Source organism: Cupressus sempervirens, chromosome 5 (assembly GCF_028749045.1).
Source record: "Cupressus sempervirens isolate cs-2001-9-10 chromosome 5, ASM2874904v1, whole genome shotgun sequence".
In the NCBI taxonomy this organism is placed as follows: Eukaryota; Viridiplantae; Streptophyta; class Pinopsida; order Cupressales; family Cupressaceae; genus Cupressus; species Cupressus sempervirens.
Genome location: NC_143122.1, coordinates 861,815,620 through 861,842,579, shown reverse-complemented (window position 1 = coordinate 861,842,579; position 26,960 = coordinate 861,815,620).

Below are 26,960 nucleotides of genomic sequence, written 5' to 3'. Positions count from 1 at the left end.
TACCAATTGTTAGATAACTTTAGGGATGGCTGGCAGGGATTTGGGGGGGGGGGGGTGTAGAGGAATCAATTATGTCAAGTTATCCCACAAGATTTAAAATCAATTCATCACAAATTCAACTTTATATACTTTCTAATCTCAAGCTTTGCAACCATATTCACCATTTCATCTTTCACTTAAAAGAATTTTACTTCAAATTGTTATCTCAATCTTTATGACTATATCAAGTATTCGAATAATTAATTATCTTATACTAGGTTGTAGTGTGAAATTATCTTTGCAAAACATAAGAAATCACATAATTAAACACATAGTCTTTACATGGAAACCTCATAAAGGTAAAAACCACTTGGGGTTGGCAATCCAAATAGTTCACTCTTTTGAAGTGATCTTTTCTAGGAGCCAAACTTGTAAAAGTTTTACATGCCTATGTTTAGTGTGACCTCATTAGAGGATCTTAACCAAATATCATCTAAGGCTTATTTGGGCCTTGATATTTCCAAAGAGTGGCCTTCTTTAAAGGACTTACAAATATCAGTAATTGATTTTACCATATAGGAGATCATAGACTAGTTTGGTCCACTTGATTAAGATAGTTTCTATGCTATAATGGTAAAAAAGTAATAGTCAAATGATCTATTTAAGTCCAGATCTAACCTGCATAATTAGATCTCTTCTTTTCTAGGTCTTCTTCCTTCTGATCTCAATTTGGCTGATTTACAATCTTTCTCTTTCAGTTTGTAGTTATTCTACTTGTTATTTCTTCCTCTTTTCTACTTAGTTAACCTTTGTCTTCTTTATCCTTCAATAGTTCTCTTTTTTTAAGTAACAACAAAAAATGACCATTAACGAAAAATGGTCTCATTCTTCTCTTTAAATAGTTAACATCCACCTTCTAAATCCTTCCAAAAATTTACTCTTAATTACAACATACATCTTAGATTCATTGTATCTTTTTGATCAATCAATACTAGTTCATCTTATATTTTGCACTCATCTTCAAATAAAAAATGTTCCCCATACAATAATCTTTAAATTATTCCATCCATAGATTTCAAAAAAAACTTCTTCCTTATCCTTTATTTTTCTCAAATGTTCTTAATTCTCATCATTTATTAGTCTCAGAGCTTATCTTTCTATTTTCTCTCCACTTAGTGAATATTAACTCTTTACTAGGGAAATATTACACTTAGTTAACACCAAGATTACTAGATTACCTCTAAACTTTATCATTACCTCCTAGATATTTAGTTATTACTTTTGTAGATTGAGAAATATTGTATTCCTTCTTTTATTTGGTGTAACTAGTGTAGCTTGATGAATACATGAACTTCATTAAAAAATTACATTATTGGAAAATAATCAAACCAAAATTATATTTTCAAGGTCCAATTCATTCAAGTTCCTATTGAATACCAATACTTATCAAATTTGTCATCATAATCCTTTCTTCAAATCCCCTTCATCAATCAAGTGATATGACACTCTACTAAATTAGCATAATGTCTAACTAACTAAGGGTTGACATTATTGATAACATAATAACTAATATGACTCTTTCACATACATATAGCATTCTTGATTATATTATTAATTGGGGCTAACAAGAATATGATTAAATACATGTGAAAAGGGAAAAAATGTGATATAAAATACAAGATTAATAACTTTCCTCACATCTTAATAAATATTTTAATGACATGAGAAAGATACATGTAATATATATTAATAATAAAATATTAGGAATAAATATACCTTAATTTTTAAATTTAAATTGGCTCCAAGAGACCACAATACTATCCTAAAATGCAAAAATTTGTTTAGTTGGATACAAAATACTAGCACAAAAAAATCCACCTAAATTTGATAAAAACTACATGTAGAGGATCCGTTTGAGAAAATGAGCTTGTTTATTAATCTAGAAGAGCCTAAATTGGGACCAAAATGCCTAATTTTATCCAAGCTCAAGTCTTTAATCTCTAAATTTTGCTTGATGTCACCATGTACTAGTATTTGCATTGGGAGGAAATTATTGCACAAGGGTGATTAAAATATGAGACTCTACCCATTGGTCTCTATTAGAGTAGTAAAGTATTTTATTATTAATTAAATGATTTTTATTCAAGTATTAAGTCACTTATTATCTATAGTTAACTTAAGCTAAATTTTACATATATAATAATTACTTCTTTTATTAATTATCATGCAACCTAGGTGAGTTACCTTTTAGAGTTGTAATCTCCTTTTATATAGATGGACATCTCTTTGTAATTATTCATTCATTCAATAAAATTGAAGTTTCTCTTTTGCACATCATGAGTGTCTCATCTTATGTGAATCTCTAAGTTTAAGCCTCCATAGCTTTGCTTCTCTATTTCTATGATAGGTGTTTCCATACAAGTGATTCTTGGGAGCTTTGAGTTGAGGTTTCCTCAACATCAACATGGTATTAGAGCTCTAAAATATCATGTTCCCTTTATACATAAGAGGTTTTTCATTATTTTTCCATATATTTTTTAAAGAGGAGTTTTTATTGCATTTTTATGCTACAAGGGTCAATTTTTCAGTGCACTTTGAGACCAAAAAAACCCCACCATTGGATTCATAGTGCCCAAAAGTTCCTATCTCTATTTAAGATTTTTCATGTTTGGATGATGTTCACTTCTAAGGAAAATATTCTTTTGTCCCCAAGACATACAACATGGACATGAAAGTTGAGATGGAGATTTTTTATTTTTGAAAAAAACTAAATAATAAAAAGGAAACATTCATTTTTGAAAAAGATTTTTCAAAAAAATATATTAAAAAAATAAAGCACTCTATTAGTAAAAGAGCATGTGAAATTGCATACACCTTTGAAAAAAAGTGCATGCTTTTCTTAAATAAACATGAAAAATAGTTTTTGTGCCTACATACTTATACATGTAGGCCTTATAAGGTAGGTAGATCTCACTACATGAAGGATTTGACACAAGCCACCATGTCAGGAGGTTTGGCCCACACAAGAACAGATCAGTTTCACTTCAACAAATCAACTTTGATATGTTAGTGCCTAGTTAGTGACACATTAGCACGTTATTTTTTCCTATGATCATAAACATTTAATTTAGGCTAGATATAAGATGATATCATCACTACATCATGCTTTCATGCACTTCTATCCCTATTTTACCTACTTGTAGTTTTTCTGTTTTAACTTTCTCATATCAACTCTATTTTTTGTAATTAAGAGATCATCAAGAAGCTACTTTCAAGCCTGTCACATTGGTAGAGGTTTGATTTTCTAATATTTATTTTTATGGAATTTTTTGTTATCAAATCCATGGGTTCTATTTTGTACTCTGCAAGGCATATCTTAAGCATCCAAACTCAATTTTTTGAAAACTTTGTATCAATTGGAAGCTTGTTATGTACTCCTTCATTCACTATTGGCTTTTTCTTCTAGATTTTTTTAAAAATATATTATATTCAAAAATTTCCATTTCTACACTCATGTAGATATTTTGGTTATTTCAGGTTAGGGGATCATTTTTGTTACATGGAATGACTCATCTTGGGCTATACTTTTTACTAGAGTAGCCTTATATCTCTTCTAAACTTTGATTACATCTTTTGCATCATTTATTTGCAAATGAATAGAGATAAAGTGCCACTCAATTTCATTTTGAAATATTACACACATTTGTGTCTTTTTGTACTTACATTACATTATAAAGTTCCTTTGATTTTTTAATGGTGGTTATTTTTACCATATTCCTTTATCAAGTCATTATTTCTTCAATGATACTAGCCTCATAATGTATATCAATTACATGTGCCTTTATAGGTGTGCGTACTTCTTTTACACTCTCAATGTTCCTAGTTCTTCATTGTACAATAGTTTATACTTTTTTTTTTAGTGTACATGTCTTACCTCTCAGCATTATAGAGGGTTTCTATCAGCTCTCATACTTTCTTGGTTTGATGGAGTGAACTATGTATTTAGTATTTATTCCTATGTACTATGTATATGTAGTGGTTGGATACCTATGCATTTCTATAAGATGGATCATTTACCATATGAAGTCTCTTTCATTATTTTTTTTGGAGATCATGAAGATATCTTTCATTTTCAATTTATCAGCTCTTTAGACATAGTCTTCTCTAGCTAGTCATTCTTTATATAGTAGAGGTTTCTCAAATCATCAGTCTGACAGTGTTTGCACCTTCATGCTTCAATGGTATTCTTTAGGATCATCCTTTTCCTCCTATCTTCTTGAACATTATTTCCATCTCTTTTTGGAGTAGTATTTTTCCAATGTGGTTTTCTCCATTTATCCTCTTTATAGAGATTTGTTTTCTATTGGGTAGCTATTAGACCATTTTCTTAAGGCCTATTTACATTTTCTTTCAAAAATTTTTGAACTATACTTTTACGCACTCCCTAAGTACAAGTTGGGGGTAGGAGGGTGGGTCGTGGGGGGGTGGGGGCTAAGGCTAAGGGTTAGAATAATAAAGTACTTTCTTATAAATTAAATCATTATGATTTAATAATTTAGTTATTATTTATTGTTTACATAAGATAAAATTTACACATTATATACATACATACATACATACATACATACATACATACATACATAAATACATATATATATATATATATATATATGAAACCTAGTTTAGTTACCTTTTTGGGTTTTGATCTCCTTTTATAATGATTGATCTCTCTTTATAATTATGTTAGAATGTCTTAATGGGAAAAGTGCTTTTGAGAGTGCGGGGTGGGGGGGGGGCTGAATCAAATTTATTGACGTTTTCAATTGTTTTAAATCCTTAACAATATATAACTAAAATTAACATGCATGCATATAAATATTAAACAATCATGAGAAGAAAACATGCAACACCACATAACACTTGATATTTTGGTGACCTAGAAACCCTTCAGGAATAAGAAGGTAAAACTGGGGTGGGGATGACACCCATAAAATTACTGCAGCAATTGGTTTCAACCACTTTTGATGGTTTTCCCTGTTAAAGGCCTGCCATGTTAAAGGCTACAACACACTATTAAATGTGACCCTGTTAAAGGATTTCTACACCCTGTTAGGAGTGCACCTTGTTAGAGGACTTAAGAACATTCAACTTAGAATGCCACCCTATTAAAGGATTTACATAAGGCTGTTAAATGCACCTAACTCAATAGGATTTCCAAATTCCTAATAAAATTGTGAGAGAGTATTAGAATAATACACCTAATTCTGATGTTGATCTCAGGTACTTGATCTACTCTTCTATCACTGATCTCTGCTAGATCTGATCTGCTAATTATGTTCCTTGTTCTATTTTGATCAACTAGATGTGTAAATTTTGTCTTTTCCACTAAATCTTTGACACCAGTGTTCTACAACAACCTTAATAATAGGCTCTTCTTTTCCTACTTCTCATGACTCCTCTCTCTCTCTCTCTCTCTCTCTCTCTCTCTCTCTCTCTCTCTCTCTCTCTCTCTCTCTCTCTCTCTCTCTCTCGCTCTATTCTCTAGTGTCAAGACTCCCTTATAAAGATTAGTGGTTCGTTATGCATCCTTGATTCAAATGTTCCTGCTCAAACCCTTGAAATTCACCTATTGGCTGCATGAGAATTGCATAGGTGGTCAAGAGGATTTGATCTTATCCTTTTATCCTATCATGAGTCATGCACAACTATTTCACATCATGGTTTGCGATTGCAAAACTTTCATGTTGATCCTACATTGCTCGGCACATGAAGTAATACTAATGCTCAACACCATCTATTCCAGATGGCTTGGCATCCACTGTGTTTCTTGGTTACTCAGCTCCTATAGAATTCCTGGGTTACTTGACACCTATAGAATTCTTGGGTTACTCAACACCTATAGAATTCTTGTGTTACTAGGCACCTATTGTAAGGAAACTTGGTAATAAAGAATATAACCGTTTCCACATAACCCATAATAGATCTGAAATAAACATGGAATTTAAATCCACATGCAAGAGAATAGACAACATACCCACAAAATGTGACACAAGATATACCCTGGGAAACCCTCATTGAGGAAAAAACCCAGCCTCCAAAAGCATCCATCACCATGTATTATTTAGCAAAAAATACCATTGCCATACAACCATGGAAGCCTTCATGGCCATAGCCACAACCGAGCAAACTATGTGAACAAGCATGAATCCACACATCCCATGCCATGCTTTCAACCTTCACAAATGCTCCCTTGGCTAACCTGTCAAGCCTTGTCCCGCTCGACTCTTGCCTTTTTTTTTTCTCCTTGTCACTCTCTCTACAACAACTACCCTTGTGGCTACTTATATAGTAGCAAGTCTCACAAAACCACCAAGTGGTACTACATAAGCCATGTGCTAAAACCATGTGCTACCGAACCCACTGACCCCACATTTAATATTGGGTATTTAATTCTTTTCCCCAATATTAAATAATTACATGAAATATTTTCACAATGTTACAATACAACTCATCAAGAATATTCCATGGGAATCTTTACATGTTGCATGTCCATCTAGGTACAACATTACATAATAAAATAAAATAATAAAATAAAAATATTATGCAATGTGTGCAACACCCATTATCTCAACAATCTTCCACTTGTTGTATACATTGCATAGGGTCAATTCATAGCCACATAAATGAACAAGGGAACAATCCCTCCAAGCACATCCACCATCATGGATCAAAAAATACACCAAGTGCTCCATCCTGGTACCCGCAACAAAATCAAAGTATCCAACATCTTGAACATGAATGATCTCACCTCCTATTATGCCACTCCCACTGGACATACATAGAAGCCCTCCAAAGAGAAAGCCACCCAACCTGTCACATTAGAAGATCATAAAATTCTGTAGCAACTAAAATTCCAAGCACAAAAAACTTGATCCAAAGGTAATCACATGTATCTGTAGTTGTCAAAATATCCATAGCTGAAATAACACCCACAGCAAGTGCCAAACCCATCCAACTATCCATACCTCAAAGGTATAACAAGTGAATCTTATATCACCGACATATCCAATCTATAAATTGCAATCACAAGCCTCAAGAGCAATACCTACCACATATATACCAAGAACCTCCTACTGCAAAAGATAATGTCAAATCTATAACCAATCCACTCAACACATCTCAAAGAAGTGAATCCATGTAGTATCAAGGACATCCACAATACATAAACTGATATCCTGCAAGAACAACTCTCATAACAAGTCTCCAATAGTCTCTCAAATTCTCCACAACCAACAAAGGAAAGAGATAAAGAAATAACCATGTCATCTCTCACATGACATACATGAGCACAAACCAGTGATCACAATCTCCAACCAATCTCAAATCCAATGTAGTCAAAACTGAACATCCAGGAAGATAACCAAGACCAGAGAAACCATGCAAATCATAACCTGTATCATGTCCATTTACACACACCTCTAGATGTAAACTGTGCAAGTATGATCTCCTCCATAAAACCCCAACAACAAGCATCAACAACACCTAAACCATACCATATAACTAATCATGGATGTAAGCCTCTCACAAAAAGATCAAACTCAATAAACCCATTCTTAAACCAAGGAATAACCATTCCTAATCCAAGAAAAATTCCCAATATAAAACCATCTCCCAAACTCAACCAGCATAACAACATATGCACATGGAGATAACCAATGCTAAACCATCTCTCAAATGAACCCTCTAGAACTAACTGATGTACCATAGCTCAAGATCCATATCCATGAAAGATAAGCATAAATATAATGCAACTGAGAGAAAATAATGGGCTATACCTCTCAAGTAGCAAACCGCCAAGTAGACCAAGAGTGGGGAATGAGAATGCTCATCAAGATACCCTAGTCTCCAACCAAGACTCATCTAAGAACAATCTCCTCTCAAGTCCACATCAGGTGACTGCCCCTCGGTCTTCCTGCTGAAACCATCAACCATACCAACAAATACTTCTCTAATCTAAGAGAAATTAGCGTCACCACCGTCTCTAAGTATCCATGAGCACCTATAACAAATCAATCCATGCCAACTCCAAATGCAACATAGCAATATCATGAAATATCCAGCTTATGATCAGTGTACTCAATACAAAAAAACTAAACCAAGATCAATGTCAAAGTTCCAACCATGGCCTTAGGAACATAAACATGACAACATGATCTTACCATCTCAACTAAAGAGATAACATGCTCCACATGAACACACCATAACATGTCACAACTCTAAACGCGTATCAAGAGTATACCATAACATGATAATGAAACCATCCTCATACCGAGGATAACATGCCAAATAAAAGCATAAATCACACCTTTGCCAAGAACCCTGTGAGTCCTCAACATGCAACCATCTCCACACACCATGAAGAAAATCATCTCCACATACCAGGAAGAACCATCTCCACATACCATGAAGATAACCAAGAACTCCATGAGTCCTCAAGATCTAACCATCTTCACACACCATGAAGATAACAAGTGCACCATGCAAATGTCAAAAAAATGCTTCTGCAGCAACAGGATCTAAGACAAACCTCCAACATCTGCAAACACTCAATAAATATATCAATGCCAATAAATCCCACTCAACTGTGATACCAAGTCACCTATGGCATCATAAAATTCATCTCCTACTTGAAGATCCAAACCAAACTAGGAACTAATCCTGCACTGTCACCCCATCACTATCACAAGCTCCCACTAAACCGTGTATCCAAGCTATCCATGACATCATGATGAAAACTCATCCTCTAACCATGAGAATCAACCAAGGCATCAAACCATCAAAGAACTCAAAGTGCACATCATGAGCTCCTCAAAAGAAACCAAATAACCATGATCCTCAACCAAGAAGATATACCACCATAACCAAATCAAAAAATCCAAGCTAATGAACATTAAGGATGTACCTGTATAACCAATCATGTCATGCCAAAATCTATGACACCGTGATCACATCCATGAACCAAGCATCTAGCTCTCAATATATCCAACCTATTAGCAGAAAATAGTCGACCACAATCCTCCACCATGACTGTACCTAGTAACAACATCTCATCCCTTCTACATGAAGAAAATAGTAAATCATATGACTTAGGGCATAGACAACCCAAATCCAAGCCACCAATCTAAATATGCATCAATAATGAAAGATCAATGGGCAAAGACAACCCATAACCAAGCTATAAATGCAACCTGTAAGTATAGACCGCTTACAAAACTGCACAACTTGTAGACCCAACAAGTCATCATGCATATCCAAACCAAACACTGATAACCATATCATCATGAGACCAATCTGAAATATGAACTGAGTATACAATGACATCAAATCTTAAATCTCCAATGCCATAAACTCATAATGTTACCATAGTCAAAATATGTTTATAAACTATTCAGATCAATATATCAGCAAATAAATCATGCCAAACCTGCACCAAATCTAAACCAATGTGTAGATCTCTCCAAGAGCTTTCCATTGACTACTCAAAGTTCAAAATCCGACTCCGTATGCCCAAGTTATGCCCCAATTCGTGCTCAAAATAAATAACATCTGACTTTAGGGCTCTTAAAACCTAACAAAATCTCAAAATCATAGAACCAAACCTACACCATCTTGTAGTACTCTGAATTAGCTTTCCAACGCTTATAAGAACTCTGAAATTTGACATTCTGAGAGAAAGTTATGGCCGTTTTACTAAGACAGTCTTTTTACCATTTTCAGTATGATTTTTCATTTTTAATTTTTTTCAGTGACGAAAATTCCGACGGGATTAAATTTGATGGCTATCATAGGCTGAAACCAAAAAACTCTTTCATTTCCTCTGAACATGGCCAAACTAGGGCATATTATATATCAAATTTTATGGAAATGTCAACCCGGATCCAATGGTGAGGTCTGTTTTTACCCAGGAGGTCATTTTTGCAAGCTACCCTCCAAAAACCCTCATTTTAAATGAAACATCCGAAAAAAAAATTTGTCCAACAATATCGCATGCCCAATATGTTTCAACATCCCATCATAACAGAAAACCCAAAACCCTCAGATCTGCAATAAATTATTCATATATCTTGCCCTTTTCTTTTATCCTCTCATGCATTCCCATGGACTCAATCTAGGGTTACAATAATAAAACCATAGCTCTGATACCACTTGTAAGGAAACTTGGTAATAAAGAATATAACCGTTTCCACATAACCCATAATAGATCTTAAATAAACATGGAATTAAAATCCACATGCAAGAGAATAGACAACATACCCACAAAATGTGACACAAGATATACCCTGGGAAATCCTCATTGAGGAAAAAACCCAGCCTCCAAAAGCATCCATCACCATGCATTATTTAGCAAAAAATACCATTGCCATACAACCATGGAAGCCTTCATGGCCATAGCCACAACCGAGCAAACTATGTGAACAAGCATGAATCCACACATCCCATGCCATGCTTTCAAGCTTCACAAATGCTCCCTTGGCTAACCTGTCAAGCCTTGTCCCGCTCGACTCTTGCCTTTTTTTTTCCTCCTTGTCACTCTCTCTACAACAACTACCCTTGTGGCTACTTATATAGTAGCAAGTCCCTCAAAACCACCAAGTGGTATTACATAAGCCATGTGCTAAAACCATGTGCTACCGAACCCACTAACCCCACATTTAATATTGGGTATTTAATTCTTTTCCCCAATATTAAATAATTACATGAAATATTTTCACAATGTTACAATACAACTCATCAAGAATATTCCATGGGTATCTTTACATGTTGCACGTCCATCTAGGTACAACATTACATAATAAAATAAAATAATAAAATAACAATATTATACAATGTGTGCAACACCCATTATCTCAACACCTATTGACTTCCCGTGTTACTTGGCACCTATTAACTTCTACTTTGCTCGGCACACATTGGACTTCTACTTTTGTCGACACCTATTAGAGTTCTGATTTGGCTTCCATTGTATACTCGACATGTATAGTGAAGATGGTTAAGTGTGTTGACACTCATTTTTCAATCTTACTTACTTGATCAACAATCTCCCCCTTTGACATGAGTGTCAAAAACACTTAACTGATCATTCATGATCTAATCCTTGTGTGTCCATTCTTTACTTACAAAATTTCAAAAAGATATTGTGAGCAACAATATACCTTATGACTCCCCCTAAGTTGTTTATGCCTCTTTGTGTCATGAAAATTGTGCCAATGTGCCTGATGTTCTCTATTTCTAACCTATTCATGCATTCTAATCCTGTTATCTCCTTATCTTCTTGCTATATGCATTTTTCCTCCTTTAATATATCTTCCCCTTTAGAATATTATTTCCTACATTATGTCCCTCTTTAGAATATTTAGAATATTATCTCCCCCTTTTTGACACTTATGTCAAAGGGTTCTAAATGGTAATGCCATGCTTGGCCAAAAATGTCTTGTTCACCTCAAGGAGTATTTTAAGAGCTGCATCCCAGTTATTCAATGCAATATCTAATGACTTGTGTTGGATTGCAAGCTCTGCTGCTAGACCAACAAGTTCTTCATGTGTAAAAATATTTGGATCCTTCTTTAGGACTATTTTTGCATACATTTGCTCCTTGTGTAGGACTTCCAAATGGGGAGTGATAGATGCTTGTATTTGCATCAACTTTTCTTTAATAGTGGCCTCTTCTGTTGATAATGAAGCTAATTCCCTCCGAATGTGAAGCGTTTGAGGAAAATGCTTCTCACTCTGTGTAGGATTTGAGGGTAGTTGTGTACTAGAGAGCTTAAGTTTGCTCTCAATGTTCAAAATTTTCTAATTTATTTCTTGTGTGAACTTGGAAAAATTACACAATTTGATATAAAAGGAAAAGATATTCCCTAATAAAATCTTTACCTCATCCGATTTCTTGGCTAGGTCAACCTGTCCTAAAATAATGTTATTAGCTATCTTTTGGTTGACCTTGCCTAGAAACTTCTTCTCTGACCATTCCACGAGTTTCACATTTGTATCATGGTCTTCATTATTCACTTGGTCAACTATATCAGATAGTTTCTCAAGGATTGGCCTGCTTGCATCTAGAGGTTGTAGGCAAAAGGCATCCATGAATATATCTTTGATCTTATTCGTTGTTTGCTTGTATTTGAACTCTTTCCTCAATGCCTCTTGCCTCCTTGTTTTGTCCAATGCACTTTGTATTGCATTCATCTTTTCCTCAGTTAAAGTGCTTGAATCATAATAGGGTATTTGAATTTCTTCATCAAGCTCAGGAATACCATAATGAATGGTCCTGGCTACCCTAGTAGAACTTGAGCTTGGTGTACTAACATGTAAGGTCAACATGTCAGTACTCGGCTTTTGAATAAGTTTGGTAGGAGTTCCTATTTTAGGTAGTTCAATCAATGTTTGTATTGCAGACTCCTCCAAGTATCTTGTGTTTCTGCATTCTCTTCTTGTGCCACTGTTGCTGGGGGTGTACTTGTTATTGGTACTGATATGCCTATGACTTCCCCTAGTGTTGCACTCAGCTCTTGATGAGCTTGCATGGCTATTCTTGGTGGTGATGGAGGAGGTAGTAATGGAAGTCTAGTAGTTTGAGTGATTTGAGGTGGTTCTTATGGTGACACCTCACCTTTCTTGATTTTATCTACTAACTTTTAAAGCTCTTCTACACTAATTAATATGGGACTTGCACACAATTGTGCTTGAAGAGTTGTTTGGTCAAGGATCTTAGTGAGATTCTCTATAGTTAATGGATTGAAGTTTTGACTTGAGGTATCAACAACATCCTTAATCTTTATGATTTCTACAGGTGTGATGGAAGAGTGAGGAGGGCTAGGAGGTGGAAGTTGTGTGTCTTGCACACTTTGGTCTTTTTTCCCATCAGTACCCCTATCTTCATTTTTTCCTTCCTCCTCTTCAACCTTTTTCTCTACTTTTGTCTTCTCTTCTCTCCTCTTTCTTCTCTCTTCTAGTTTAGCAGTAGCTTCTTCTTTGTACTATTCTTCAAAGACATCTTCATTTTTCTTATACAAATTCCTCCATGATCTTGTGGTTCTTTGTACAACTTCTTCTATTTTATTTTGGAAAATGGAGAATGTGTTGTACTTAGGTGTAAACCTAGTGTTATGCCTTTTCACTACTTTTTTTATCTATTCCCTTGTCAAATCAGGCAGTAAGCTTGCTAGGATTGATTCTCTCATCTCCTTCTCCATTTTAAGACAAAAATGCCATCTATCTTCTACAATTTTAGACAATTCTTTTGGCAATTGTCCATCTAGTTCAAGAGGTGTATACTTGAACTGTGCCATCATTGCATAGACTGATGTTTCTATTTGCTTTTGTTCCTCTTTAGTGAACTTATTGAAATCAATCTTTTCCATGTTACTTAAGTCTCCATTCCTAATCTTTACACATAATGTATAAATTGAAGACTTAGGAGGATGACTTACCTTTTCAATATGATCTTCACCGTCAGTATCAATCTGATCTTGTGCCTTCTTGGTTGGTTTCTTCTTCTTTGTAGATTCCTTTTTGGATTTTTGTGTTGAGTCCCTTGTTGTAGCTCTGGTTGTTGTCTTCTTGGGTGTTGTTATGGTAGCTTTCTTTGGTTTAGGCTAAGGAGCAGGAGGTGTTTTTGCCTTTCTTTTGATGACTTTTCCTTTGATGGGTGCTTCCTTGGCTTCTTCTTCCTTAGCACTCTCATCTTTGTCTTTACCTTGTTCTGGCTCATCTTCATCTTTCTCATCATCACCTTCCTCTTCATCTTCAATAATTTCTTCTTCTTCTCCTTCTGCACTTGTTTCTCCAACACCAAATTTCTTCTTTATCTTCTTTACCAGCTTCTCCTTCTTTTTCACTGTTGTGGCTATTTTGAGTTCTATGACAACTCTTGATCTGACAGTGTCATATGTTCCAAATGCCTTGTCAATTTTGTCAATTTCCTTTGCAAGTAGTGTTGTGATGGCTAGTGAAGCTTGGTCGACATCAAGCTCCTATCCCAATGGTCTGAGCCATCTTACTCTTGGAAGGACTGCTTGGATGTAAGTATAATCAATGTCAACAAGAAATCATATGTCATTTACATGTTTTTCTACCAATGAGACTGGTGTACTCATTCTTTTCTTCATCGCATTCTTTAAATCATCAAAATATATAGTCATTTGATCATCAAAACTATCACCCATTTGTGCAATAAAATCATTTATTTGATCAACAATTTTTTTGTCCTAACTCCAGCTGACTTTTCCAAATGAAGGGAATTCCTTCATCACATAAAAGAACATACAAACTAACACTAACCCAAATTTTCATTGTGCTCCCTTAGATTTTCTAATAGCTCCAAGATTTTCATTAATCTTCTGCAACATGAGCTCTGCAAGGTCAAACGTGTGGTCCTTCTTTACAAGCTTGTATGCAACATAAATAGCTATATAAAGGCACACTATTTAATCCATTGGACTAATAAAATTTGTGTGATATTATCCTTGTAGCAAAATCTAGAAGGGGATCAGTAATGGTGTCTATGGTCATGCCTTTGTTATTCCATTTTGCACCTATGTTCTTTACTATTGTTTCCTTCTTGTCACTTCTCAGTGTCTTTGGCTAATCTAGGGGTTGAAAACCTATGACCCTATGAACCACTCTAGCAAAAATGATCCATCATGAATTCTGCTAAGCACTATGCATATCCACTCAATTATGAATACGATAGAAAAAACTATGGCTTTGGTTAAACCCTTCTTCTGTACAATTGAAAATTCATCCTTCAATATTCTATGATCACAGAGTTTGTTGTTGGCATTGTAGATTTCCAAGTCTCCTATGGCTCCTATTTTGCAGTTATAACACCTTCACATATCTTGGACCATAACAACTTTTTTGGGGATCATAGACAATGCACCTGTAGGATCATTTTTGTATGCTACCTCTGGTATGGGCTGAAACTTAGGTTGTTTAACCTCGTTACTAACCAGCTAAATCTCATGGATTTCCTTCCTTTGGGTCAACTTTGATCCAAACACCATTTTCACTAAACTAGGGTTTGACATTTAAAATAAACTTTACAAACTACACAACTCAACACCTGAAGCAAATACCTCGTTAAATGCTTGTAATCACTTGGGTTGATGTCAAATCATTGCAAATTTCTGATTGAATGCTTGAAAATTGCTCAATCATGCTCTTGGTAATCATTCTTCATTTGAATGGCTCAAAATGAATCGATTTTTACCTTTAAGCGGCTCAAAAACCTTGCATTTAATGCATTCTTGTACCTTCACCTGTCACTCTACTCCAAAGATTTTTAACTAGGCATGTATTCTATCTCACTCCACAACCATTCTCACTCAGCATCTACTAATTTTTTTAATAACTCAACAACCACTGTAGTTTTTACTCAGCTTCCACTAGACTTCTTGACTCAGCACCCAAAGTAATTTCACTTGACAACCAAAGATAGCTCAGCATCATCATTCAAATTTTGTCTTAGCATCTTATATCATGTAGATTTATACTTTGCAATGCTTCTTCATTGTTTAGGGCTAATGTATGATACTTCCTTATATGTATTAGCCCCATAGGCTCATCTTGTGATTAGTTGGATGAGATATGATCACTTGACCTCTTGGGTGAATTGACCCTTCCATTGGATGTACTTGATCCATCTTTTCTCTGCCATGTCTTCTTCATGTCTGTTATAATGTGTTCCTCATCAACCTTTTATTTTCCCTTATATACTTCAGTCTTGGGTGCCTTGGCCTTTCTTGGACAATTCCTGCTGACATGTCTAGTTTTCAAGCAACTGAAGCAAGTAGTTTGGTTCAACGGTCTTTTGTAATTCCCCTTGAAATGTGTTCTAATGCAATTCTGGGGTATGTGACCATACTCTTGACAATAATGATAGCTTTTCCTTGTATTGTAGTCCCAATTGTAATGGTGTACATAGTTGTCCCTTCTTACATGCTAATTTGGTGTCCACATAGGCTTTGATCTACATTCAAAGACTCTATGTCCATACTTCTTGCAATTATGGTAGTGTCCATCAAATCTTTGTGTCCTACTAACATTAGACCTACAGTCTTGTGTCATGTGACCTTGCATGTTGCACTTGTGATAGTAACCCTTGCTTTTGGGTGTGTTTGGCTTATTGATCCTTCTACTCTTGCAAACATTAGCAGTATGCCCCTTTTTATTATAGTAATGACAAGTGGGTTTAGAATCCTTACCTTTTTCACTTCTTTGCTCAGCACTCTTTGATGATTCACCAACTTTAGTGCTGGTGTATCCAAGTCCTGATGTATCATGGGCCAATCTTGTGGATTTTAGCAACTGTTGAAAGTACTTGATAGCTTCACTTGACTTGTTGAGATTCTTTGTTGTTTCTTTTTCTCACTTTAATTCATTCTGCAATTGTTCATTCTACATCCTCAAAGTAGAGATCTCAATATCTTTCATATTGAGTTCATGGTGAAGATTCATCAGTTGGCCAAGTGTATCCATCTACATGTTTGAGATCCTTGTCAATTCAGTACATTTTTCTTCAAGTCTATTTGCAAGATTTCTTTTGTCATCTTCTAGCATGACTCTATCCTCAACTGCTCTTTTCTTTTGCTCAGTGATTTCACATAACATTATGGCCTGTGATTCATGTTCCATCTTGAGAGATCTTATTTATTTTTCTTGAACTCTATTTTTCTCTATCAGTTTTGCTATTGCTGCATCAAACTCTTTAGAATATCCTTTGGCAAACACTTGTGTGGTGTTAATCTCCTTTTAGTGAATATCATTTTTTTCTATAGCTATTTCCTTTCTCATTTTAAAGGATTTTCTTAATTACTCTCTAGCTTCCTCTACCTTGTGTAGAGCGAGATGCACATCTATCACCTGGTTCTCAATGATCTTCCCAAGTTTGAAGACTTCCATCTTTAGATCTTTTCATCCAAGCTGTTAGGCTTCTTCTTAAGAGAACTTGGCTCTGATACCAATTTTTGGAATGTCTTAATGGGAAAAGTACTTCTGAGAGGCGCTAGGGGGGGTGTGAATCAAGAGGACTAACCTTTTCAATTGTTTTAAATCCTTAACAACATATAACTGAAATTAATATGCATGCATATAAATATTAAACAACCATGAGAAGCAAACATGCAACACGACATAACACTTAAGATTTTGGTGACCCAGAAACCCTCCAAGAATAAGAAGGTAAAATTGCGGTGGGGATGACACCCACAAAAAAACTGCAGCAATTGGTTTCAACCACTTTTGATTGTTTTTCCTATTAAAGGCTACAACACACTATTAAATGTGACCTTTTAAAAGGATTTCTACACCCTATTAGGAGTGTGCATTGTTAGAGGACTTAAGAACATTCAACTTAGAATGCCACCCTGTTAAAGGATTTACATAAGGCTATTAAACCTGCCTAACTCAATAGGATTTCCAAATTCCTAATACAATTATGAGAGAGTATTAGAATAATACACCCGAACTTCCACTTTTGCTTAATTCTCTCATATAAAATATTACGAATAAATTTGGCAATCTCTAAAGGAATTTCTTTAAAAGTAACCATCATGTCACAAATAGCTTCTTCAACATTATTCTTATCTCCCTTATCTAATTTATCAAAATCAATGTGTGTAAATCTAGATAAATATGTATTATTCTTAACATTCTCATGTAAATTTTCAATATTAGATGAAGAATTGTGGCTTGCCACCTTGAATTGAGTGATGTCATCTAATTTACTCTCCTCATCATCTAATTCTTATTTTGGCTTATTCTTCCTTCTTGGTTTTTTAGCAGGCATTCTTGACTCTATTTTGTCATCCTTCCATTTCCCTTCGGGAGATTCTGCTTCCTTTGCTTGTACAGTGGAAACCCTTATGCTTGACCTTGTCAAAGGTGTAGATGGATTCTATTCTATTTTTTGTTGTTTCCATCTAAGGTTCCTACACATTCTTCTATTATTCTTTCCTCTTCTTTCTAGTTTCCTTGGCCTCTTTCTTAACCTCCTCTTCATCATCTAGGGCTTGATCTTCTCCTTGCCCTTGTGTAATTTGCAATGGTCCTTGACCTTCTTCTTCTTCTTCTTCTCCTTCACCTAACTTCTCTTTTAGCTTCTTCGCCATTTTTTTTCTTCCTAGTGATGGTGGTAGGTTGCAAGTCTATAGTAAACCTTGACTTAGCTTCTTCATAGTTTCAAAATGATGTTGTCTCCTTATCTATCTCTTCTGCCAACATTGTAGTGATGGTTGCATATGCTTCACCAACATACACCTCATAAGTTAGGTGTCTCAACCATATGACCCTTAGAATAATGGCCTAAACATATGTATGGTCAGCATCTACTAGGAAATAAATATCATTGTAATGTTTTTCCACTAGAGACACATGAATCTTTGATCTCTACCTCATAGATTTTTTAAAGTCTTCAAAATAGCTAGTCATAGCTGAATCAAAATTTTCACCTAACTACTCAACATATTCCCCTATTTGTTGGGTAACTGACTGATTTCTCTTCTAGCCTACCATTCCAAATTTAGGAAATGTGTTTTGGGCATAGAAAAATATGAAGCTAATGAGTGAGCCAAATATACATTATGAATTCTATGCATTTCTTATGGCATGTAGGCTTTCTCACAATCACTAGAGTTCTAGCTCTAATAGGTCATAGTCATGATATTTCTTGACTAATTTTAAACCTTGGTCCACAGCAACACATGGTGCATTATTGAGTCTACTAGGCTGATAGAATCTATGTGCTATCACACACACTACCAATGTAATTATAGGGTCTATAATAGTATCAATTGACACAATGCTATTGTTCCATACTACTCCAGTGTTCTTCTCAAAAGCTTCCTTTTTATCACTTGTCACGGTCTTGTGTCTATCTTGGCTAGCATACCCTATTACCCTATGAATAATTCTTTTAGAAATTATGAGAAGACCATCTTCTAACCATAGTTGATTATCATGAATTGTACTCAACACTATCTTTATCCATTTTGTTTTGAACATCTACAAGAAATATAGGGCATACATAAACCCTTTGAGTTCTACAACCTTGTTCTCTTCCTTCAATACTCCATTTTCACGTAACCTCTAATAGGCTTATCTTATCTCTAAATCTCTAGCTTCACATATTTTGAACATATAACAACACCAAATGCCATGAATCATTAAAACCTTTGCTAGGATATTTGATAAGAACCTAATGGTTATCTCTTATATGCAATTTCTAGTACAAATCAAAATTTAGGAGGTTCACATGTGTCATTACTTATCAACTACACATTCATAACCTCTTTCCCTCCCTTTTCTCTATTTTTGAAGGACTTGCTACCATTTTCACTATCTAGGGTTTACAAACTTCAAACAATGTAACTCAACACAAGTAAATTATGATTTGAATCAATGGAATAGTGTCATGTTGTAGTAGAATCTAGTTTGTAGTTGATAAAATCATCTTCACAATTCTCCTCTTGCTCTTTAGTTTCCTAGTAAGTGCAACTAACTCAAAAATTGACTATATAACCTTGAAAAACTAGAAATTATTGCTTAGTGCATATATCGCTATAGGCTCAATCACTACGGGATTTTCATAATGCTTGGCTAGCATAGTAAGCTCAATAAAAATTAAAATACCTTCATGACTTGGTAGTCACTATAATTATCAATTCTTAGCCACAACACATAAAACATCATAATGATATATTTCCTCAACATTCTAATCACTTCATTGCATCTTAATATATGTTGATAAACTCTTTTCATTCCTTGGATACTTGGAACTAATGCAAAATATATCATTTCAAATGCTAGTTCCACACACACCTTTTATTGCCTAGTTGGGGGTGATGTGATCACCTGATCCATTGGAAAAATTGACATCATCTTGGCTTGAAGTTTTTTAATATTCCTTCTTTCTCCATGTCTTTTTCATCTGCATCTTCACCTTCTTAGTATCAACCATTCCTTTACCTTTATCAAATTCATTTCTTGGTGTAGGTGACCATGTTAGATAGTTTCCGCTTACATGATTGACCTTAAGATGATTAAAGCATACAATATCATTCAACCATATATTGTAATTACTTCTAAAGTGTTTCCTTATGCAATTTTCAAGAATATGACCATATTCTTCACAATAGTGACAACCGTTCCTTGTATTGTAATCCCAATAGTAAGAGTTATCATGATGATGTACCTTTGTTTTCTTGTTTGATGTCCACTTAGGTTTGTATTTACATTCATATGCCTTCTCTCCACACTTTTGATAGTTGTAACAGTGACCTTCAATTTCTGAGTGTTGATGGTCATGTTCTTGCCTTCATGTGCTTGATGACCGTGCTTCTTACAGTTATAGCATTGTCCCTTTTACTTTTGCTTAGGGTTTTGAATGCCAGTGTTTCCTAGTAGATATTTTTTGTGTGACATAATTTTCCACAATGATGACATGTGATTTTTTTGATCTTTCCTTTATTACAACTTTGATCACCACTTTTAGATGATTCTCCTTCCTCAGTAGTAGAATATCCCAATCTAGGAGTATCACCATTTGACCTTGGTATGTTCATCAGTTTTTCAAAGTACTTTATGGATTTATTAGGCTTATTGAACCTTTAAATGAATTCATTTGATGTTTTCAATTCATTATATAGTAGTACATTTTTTGATTGCATAGTTGCAATCTCAATGTCTTTTTTGTTCAGTTCTTTATTTGTAATCATCAACTGATTCATCATATCTAGTTGAGTATTGGTAAGTTTTTGCACATATGATAACTTCTCCTCATGTCTATTTTCTAGTGATCTTTTATCTTCTTTAATCATGACTTTGTCTTCTTCAAATTTCTTTTTTTAGTTTAGATATCTCACACAACAATATTGATTGGGTTTCTTGTTCCCTTTTTAAATTCTTGACTTCTTCATTTAGGGCACATTTATTTTCCATTAGATCTATAATTGCTGCATCAAACTCTTTTGAGTCATTTTCCTCAAATAATCTTGTAGTATCCTTTTCTTGATATTGAGTGCCATTTTGTTGAATGGCTATATCATTTCTTATCATTAATGATTGATGGAATCATCTCTTTCTTCCTTCAATTGATGTAGGGCAAGTTGTATTTCAATCTTTTGGTTCTCAATAGTCTTTCCCAAATTGAAAACTTCCATTTTCAAGATCTTACCTCTTAAGTTGTCAAACATTTCTTTCAAGATAACTTAGCTCAAATACCAATTGTTGGAAATAACAATGGGAAGGTAAGTTTTGAGAGGGGGTGGGGGAGGGTGAATCGATACTTAAAACATTTACCACTAAAGCATTTCACCATGATCCATCTCATAAGTTAACATGTAAACTAAAATATATAAGCATGCATCACATCCATATCATAAAATAAATCAACACATAACACAAAGATTTGGTTTCCTAGAAACCCTCCAAGGAGAAGGTAAAACGAGGGTGGGAATGACACCAACAAATCTTCACTACTATAGCAATAAAGTGTCGCGAATTATGGCTACAAATTTTTAATCATAAAATATGATCCACCCCATGAGATTTCTGCCCTATTAAAGGCCTACAAAGACTATTAGCTCTCACCTTGACTAAAGGATTTAAGCTCACAATAAGTAACCACTCTGTTAGGAGATCTACAAAAGCCTATTAGGACTACTATGTTAAGTGATTTACCTTGTATCACCTATTAAAATGATTTAGTACATAATCCTTCAGTTAGCACCTGTCTGATAGATGCCAAATCTCCTATTTATATTTTGTATGTTGATCCTCCTTATCTAATATATCTTCTCTAACCTTTCATTGCTTTCATTCATAACTGGTCTTTCCTCCTTAACTAATTTTGCTATATTCCTCATTCAATCATTTATCTTCTCCATGCTTCTTTCACACCAAATACTCTCTTTTGTATCCTCCTTCACACCTCTTGTTCCTTTTAGGGTTTTCCTCTTTTTATAAGCATCTTAGAGACAAAAGTAGGTTAAAATTAATGATTCTGGTTGATTGATATTGTCATCTAATGCTTCCCTTAATCTTATTGGCTACATGAATTGCATAGGGATACATAATACAACTCCACAATTATTTCTTAATATCTAAAATTCATGTTCATGTCATCCAAAAATTGTTTACATAGGAGTTTGTACCATTTCAAATACATATTTCATTGACTAGTTACTCAACATCAATATGCTTTTGATGCTTGGACTTCACTGCGTTCTTGTGTTGTTCGCTCAGCTCTTGAATCACTCAGCATGCACTTACTATTCTTCATACACTGTCTTTTAAGAACTAGAGTGACTTGGCATATACTAACTGCCATATTACTCAACAAGTATTGTTTGCAAACTTGTGCTCGGCATGCTTTGATCACTCAACTTACACTTGTCACTCAACTCACTCGGCACATATCATGCACTTAGCCTAAATAGTAGCTCGGTAATAGTGATGACCAACTAACAATATTAGATGAGGACTAAGTGTTTTGTCACTACTTTGTCAAAACCACAATGAGATTATCAATTTATAAGTATGATTAATTAGTTGCACATTTTAACATATCAATTTTGGTGAACACGTATAACCTTCTAATGTGTTAAAAATCTTCAAATTATTTTTCAAGTACCACTCACTTCAAATAGTAGAAATAACAAAAATGACAAATGAAGAAACTATGATAATGATTCATATTATAAGTTCTAGATACTAAAATCTATGGAGAAATTAAATTTATTTGGGTAGACGTGTAAACTTGTTTTGTGGACATGAATATAAACCAAATTATCCTCTTCTAACATGAATGTATAACAATTATAATTTTGAATTTCAAAATGTATGATTGTATTACATGAATACCTTTTGTTTTTTATATTTTTTGTACTAGCTTAAATTAATATAATAGTTATATGAGTCAATATATAACATATATATAGATGTATTTCTCTTTATAGATTAAGTATATCACTTTATTATTAAACTTCTACTTCAAACACATGCATCACTATGTATGAGCAATAGGATAATGAAAAGAAAAATCTGTTTAATGGGCTTTATGAATATGGACATAAGTGCAATATGCAAAAATTAAAAAATGTACTAAGCATAAAGATTTATAAAACTATTGTTGGTATTATAGAACTAGAATGCTTCATTGAAATATTGGTAAGACATATTATAAATATTCAAAATACTATAGTACCCATACAACTACTCTTTTTTATCGTCACTTAATCATCTAATCATTAATCCCTTATATGATTATTTTTTATTTATAAGTCTCAAAAACCACATAGACTATCATAAGTCTTATGTAAAGATTTCTCTACAAAAACTATTAGCACAGTGACAAGCTTTCTCATAAAGGCAAAATAGACTCCCAACGATTCCTATTGGAAATTGAACGTTGAAGAGCCTGTAGGTTGTCCTTGAGCCTCATGCCCATCTACCCTGTCAGTTTATTTCCTGTAGGCATTCATAGATGACAGGCATTTATTTTGGTAGGTGATTTTGAAATTTGAACATTGAGAGGGAAAATGGAATATGAAAAAAGGAATATTTTCTACATTCATTCATTCAAAGAGTCAATTCAGCAGAGCAGAGAATATAGAAGTTGTAGAGCAGAGCAAAGCAAAAGGAAAGAGATCAGCAGATCTAGTTGGCAAGTGTTTCCTTTGTTCACTTTGTAAGTTTGCTATTGTTGGTTTTTTCCTATTGAAGCAGTGATTACTCTAGGCACCATTATATGCAGCCATTAGAGCTGCAAGTTTAAAGTTCATTGAAGTTTGAAGTTTTACTAGTTTAGGGTTATTTTAGGATTTTCTATTTGAAGCTGAATGCTCCTAGATTTTGTAATATTTTTAATCAAAGTTGAATAGAAAGAAAGAAGGAATACTTGAATCCATTGCTCTTCCTCTATTCATTATTTTTTGAGAATTTTATTATTGAATACTTCAGCTTGGCTCTCTAGTTTAAGTGATAAAAATATTATGTATAAATAGAACACTCAGCATCCTATGTATCACATTGTAGTGATTGTCGAGCTCTTCTTATGCTGAGCTAACTCGATACCTACTGTCTATCACATGGCAATAGTTTATGCCAAGAAAACTATCACTTGGCACCTTCACGTGCCGAGCACATTGCCACTTGGCTCCTTAAGGTGTCGAGCAAAACTGTCACTCGGCACCTTCACGTGCGGAGAAAATTTTAAAGGGTTGTGATTTTATTTTATTTATTTTCACATGGTATTAGAGCTTTGAGGCCCCACATCCACAATGAGTTAGGACAAATTTTTTTGGGATATTTAACATGGTAGGAGACACAGGAAAGATATGGCAGTAGCCACCACCCTTCAATGGACAAAATTATGATACATGGGCAAAGAAGATGAAGACCATAATGGTTGCAAATGATTTGTCGGAGTTTGTAGTTAATGGGTTCAATGATGTGATAGACCCAGCTCAGTATGCTACTCTTACCAATAATCAAAAGACTCATTTGAAAGAGTCAAGGAGAAAGGATGCAAATCCATTAAGTCTTATTAAGGCAGCAATGACAAAAACTATTTTTCCCAAGATTGCACCAGCAAATTATGAAAAGGAAGCATGAGATATCCTTGAGACAAAATTCAAGGGGATTGATAAAGTCCATATAGTAAAGCTACAAAATATAAGGAGGGAATTTGAGAACTTTCAGATGAAGGAAAATGAATCAGTTGCAGATTTTATTTCAGGGACCTCCAATGTGGTTAACCAACTAAAGTCAAATGGAGAAGACTATAAAGAGAAAAGGATAGTGGAAAATATATTGAGGAGTATACCTCATAAATATGAAAATTTTCTCATGACAATAGAAGAGGCAAAAGACCTCACTGTTTTGATAATGGATGAGTTGATGGGTACTCTTCAAAACCATGAGCATAGGATCAATAGATCTACATCTTCTTCTTCTCAAGAGAAAGAATTCAAGGCTCAGTCAAATCCAAGAGGAAGGGGGAGAGGAAGAAATGGCTCAAGTAGAAGCTCTAGAGGCAAAGGCCGAGGTAATGGAGGATAAAGAAATGTTGCAGCAGAAAGCTTAAGAAGAGTAGAAGGAGTAAGTAGCTCACAAAATACTTCAAGAGGAGGTAAGAAAAAGTACAGCTCAAATAGGAGTAATGTAGAATGCTACTACTGTCATAAATATGGGCATATTGCAATTGAATGTTGGAAGAAGCAAAATGATCAATCAGGACAAGAAAATGTGGTTGATGTGAACATGGGAAGTGGAAACAATGCCACTGCCTTCATCATGTGTAATGTTGGTGAAGTAGGAAGCCTTGAGGTTTGGGTACCTTGATAGTGGATGTAGCAACCACATGAGTGGTAATGAAACCTTTTTTTCATTCATTGACAAGAGTTTCAAACATGAGATTAAAATGGGTAACAATGGAACCCTACCAGTAGTGGGCAAAGGATCTATTATGGTCCGCACCAAGAAAGGTGAGAAGAAGGAAATACAAAATGTGTATTTTTTCCCTGGTATGAAGCACAATCTGATGAGCATTGGTTAGCTCATTCAAAATGGATACAAAGTGCTAATGGAGAATGACACATGTCATTCATGAAAATGATGGGAGCAAGAACTTACTTGTAGTAGTTCAAATGATAAAGAATAGAATGTTTCCCTTGAAGATAGAGACACGTTTCTCATCTCAAGTTGGTGTTGCATCTCCTACACAATCAGCTCTAAGGAGTGTGATTGAAGACCCTTCATGGCTATGGCACCTCAGATATGGTCATCTAGGCTATGCTGGTTTAAATTTTTTGTTAAATAAAAGAATGATAGAAGGTTTCTATGTATATGAAATTCATGTGACAAGTGTGAGGCTTGTATTTTGGGTAAGCAACATAGGCTTCCCTTTAATTCTGGAAATTCTAGGAGGGCTAGATATCCATTAGAGTTAGTGCATACTAACCTAGTCAGTCCTATGCAAATTACTTCCATTGGAGGGAGTACTTATTTCATGACATTTATTGATGATTTTAGTCGTAGGAAATGGGTTTATTTTTTGAAGTCTAAATTTGAAGCATTTGATAAGTTTCTTGAGTTCAAAGCCCAAGCTGAAAGAGAATGTGGACACTATATCAAATTTCTAAGATCAAATAGAGGAGGGGAGTATACCTCCAATTCTTTTCTAAATTTTTACAGCAAACATGGTATAAAGAAACAACTCATAGCTAGCTATACACCATAGCAGAATGGAGTGGCTGAAAGAAAAAATAGGACCATTATTGAAATGGCAAGGAGCATGATGAAAGAGAAAAGTTTCCCAACTGAATTTTGGAGAGAGGCTATGGAAAAAACAATTTACCTAATTAATAGGTTTCCTACAAAGGCAGTCTGTGATAGAATTCCAATGGAAGCATGGTCACAAGGAAGATGGACAGTTGAACACCTAAGGGTGTTTGGATGTGTTGCGTATGCACATGTACCTAAAGAGAAAAGGCAAAAATTGGATGACAAAGGTGTGAAGTGCATCTTCATAGGGTATATCTTAGAATCAAAGGCATACAAATTGTATGACCCATTGAACAACCAGATGATTCTTTCAAGAGATGTAATTTTTTTTGAAAATTAGTCATGGTATGGACCGACTGATGAATCACCTAGCACCTCAAGTAAAGTACCAATTATGAGTGAAGAGGATGCTGATGAACAGCAAGAAGAAGGAGCAGATAGAAGGAAAAGGCAAGCAACCTCAGTCATTGTCGAGCTCCTCTAGGCATGATTGAGTGTTAGTGTCCAGTAATAGTGAAGACTGATCTAGTTGGAAAAGTAGTAGTAGTGAAGATTCTGATCCCACACTCTCCTCCCTATTACCAAGAAAGACCAAGAGTCTTAGGGAGATATACCAAGATGTAAGGTATGAAGATTAT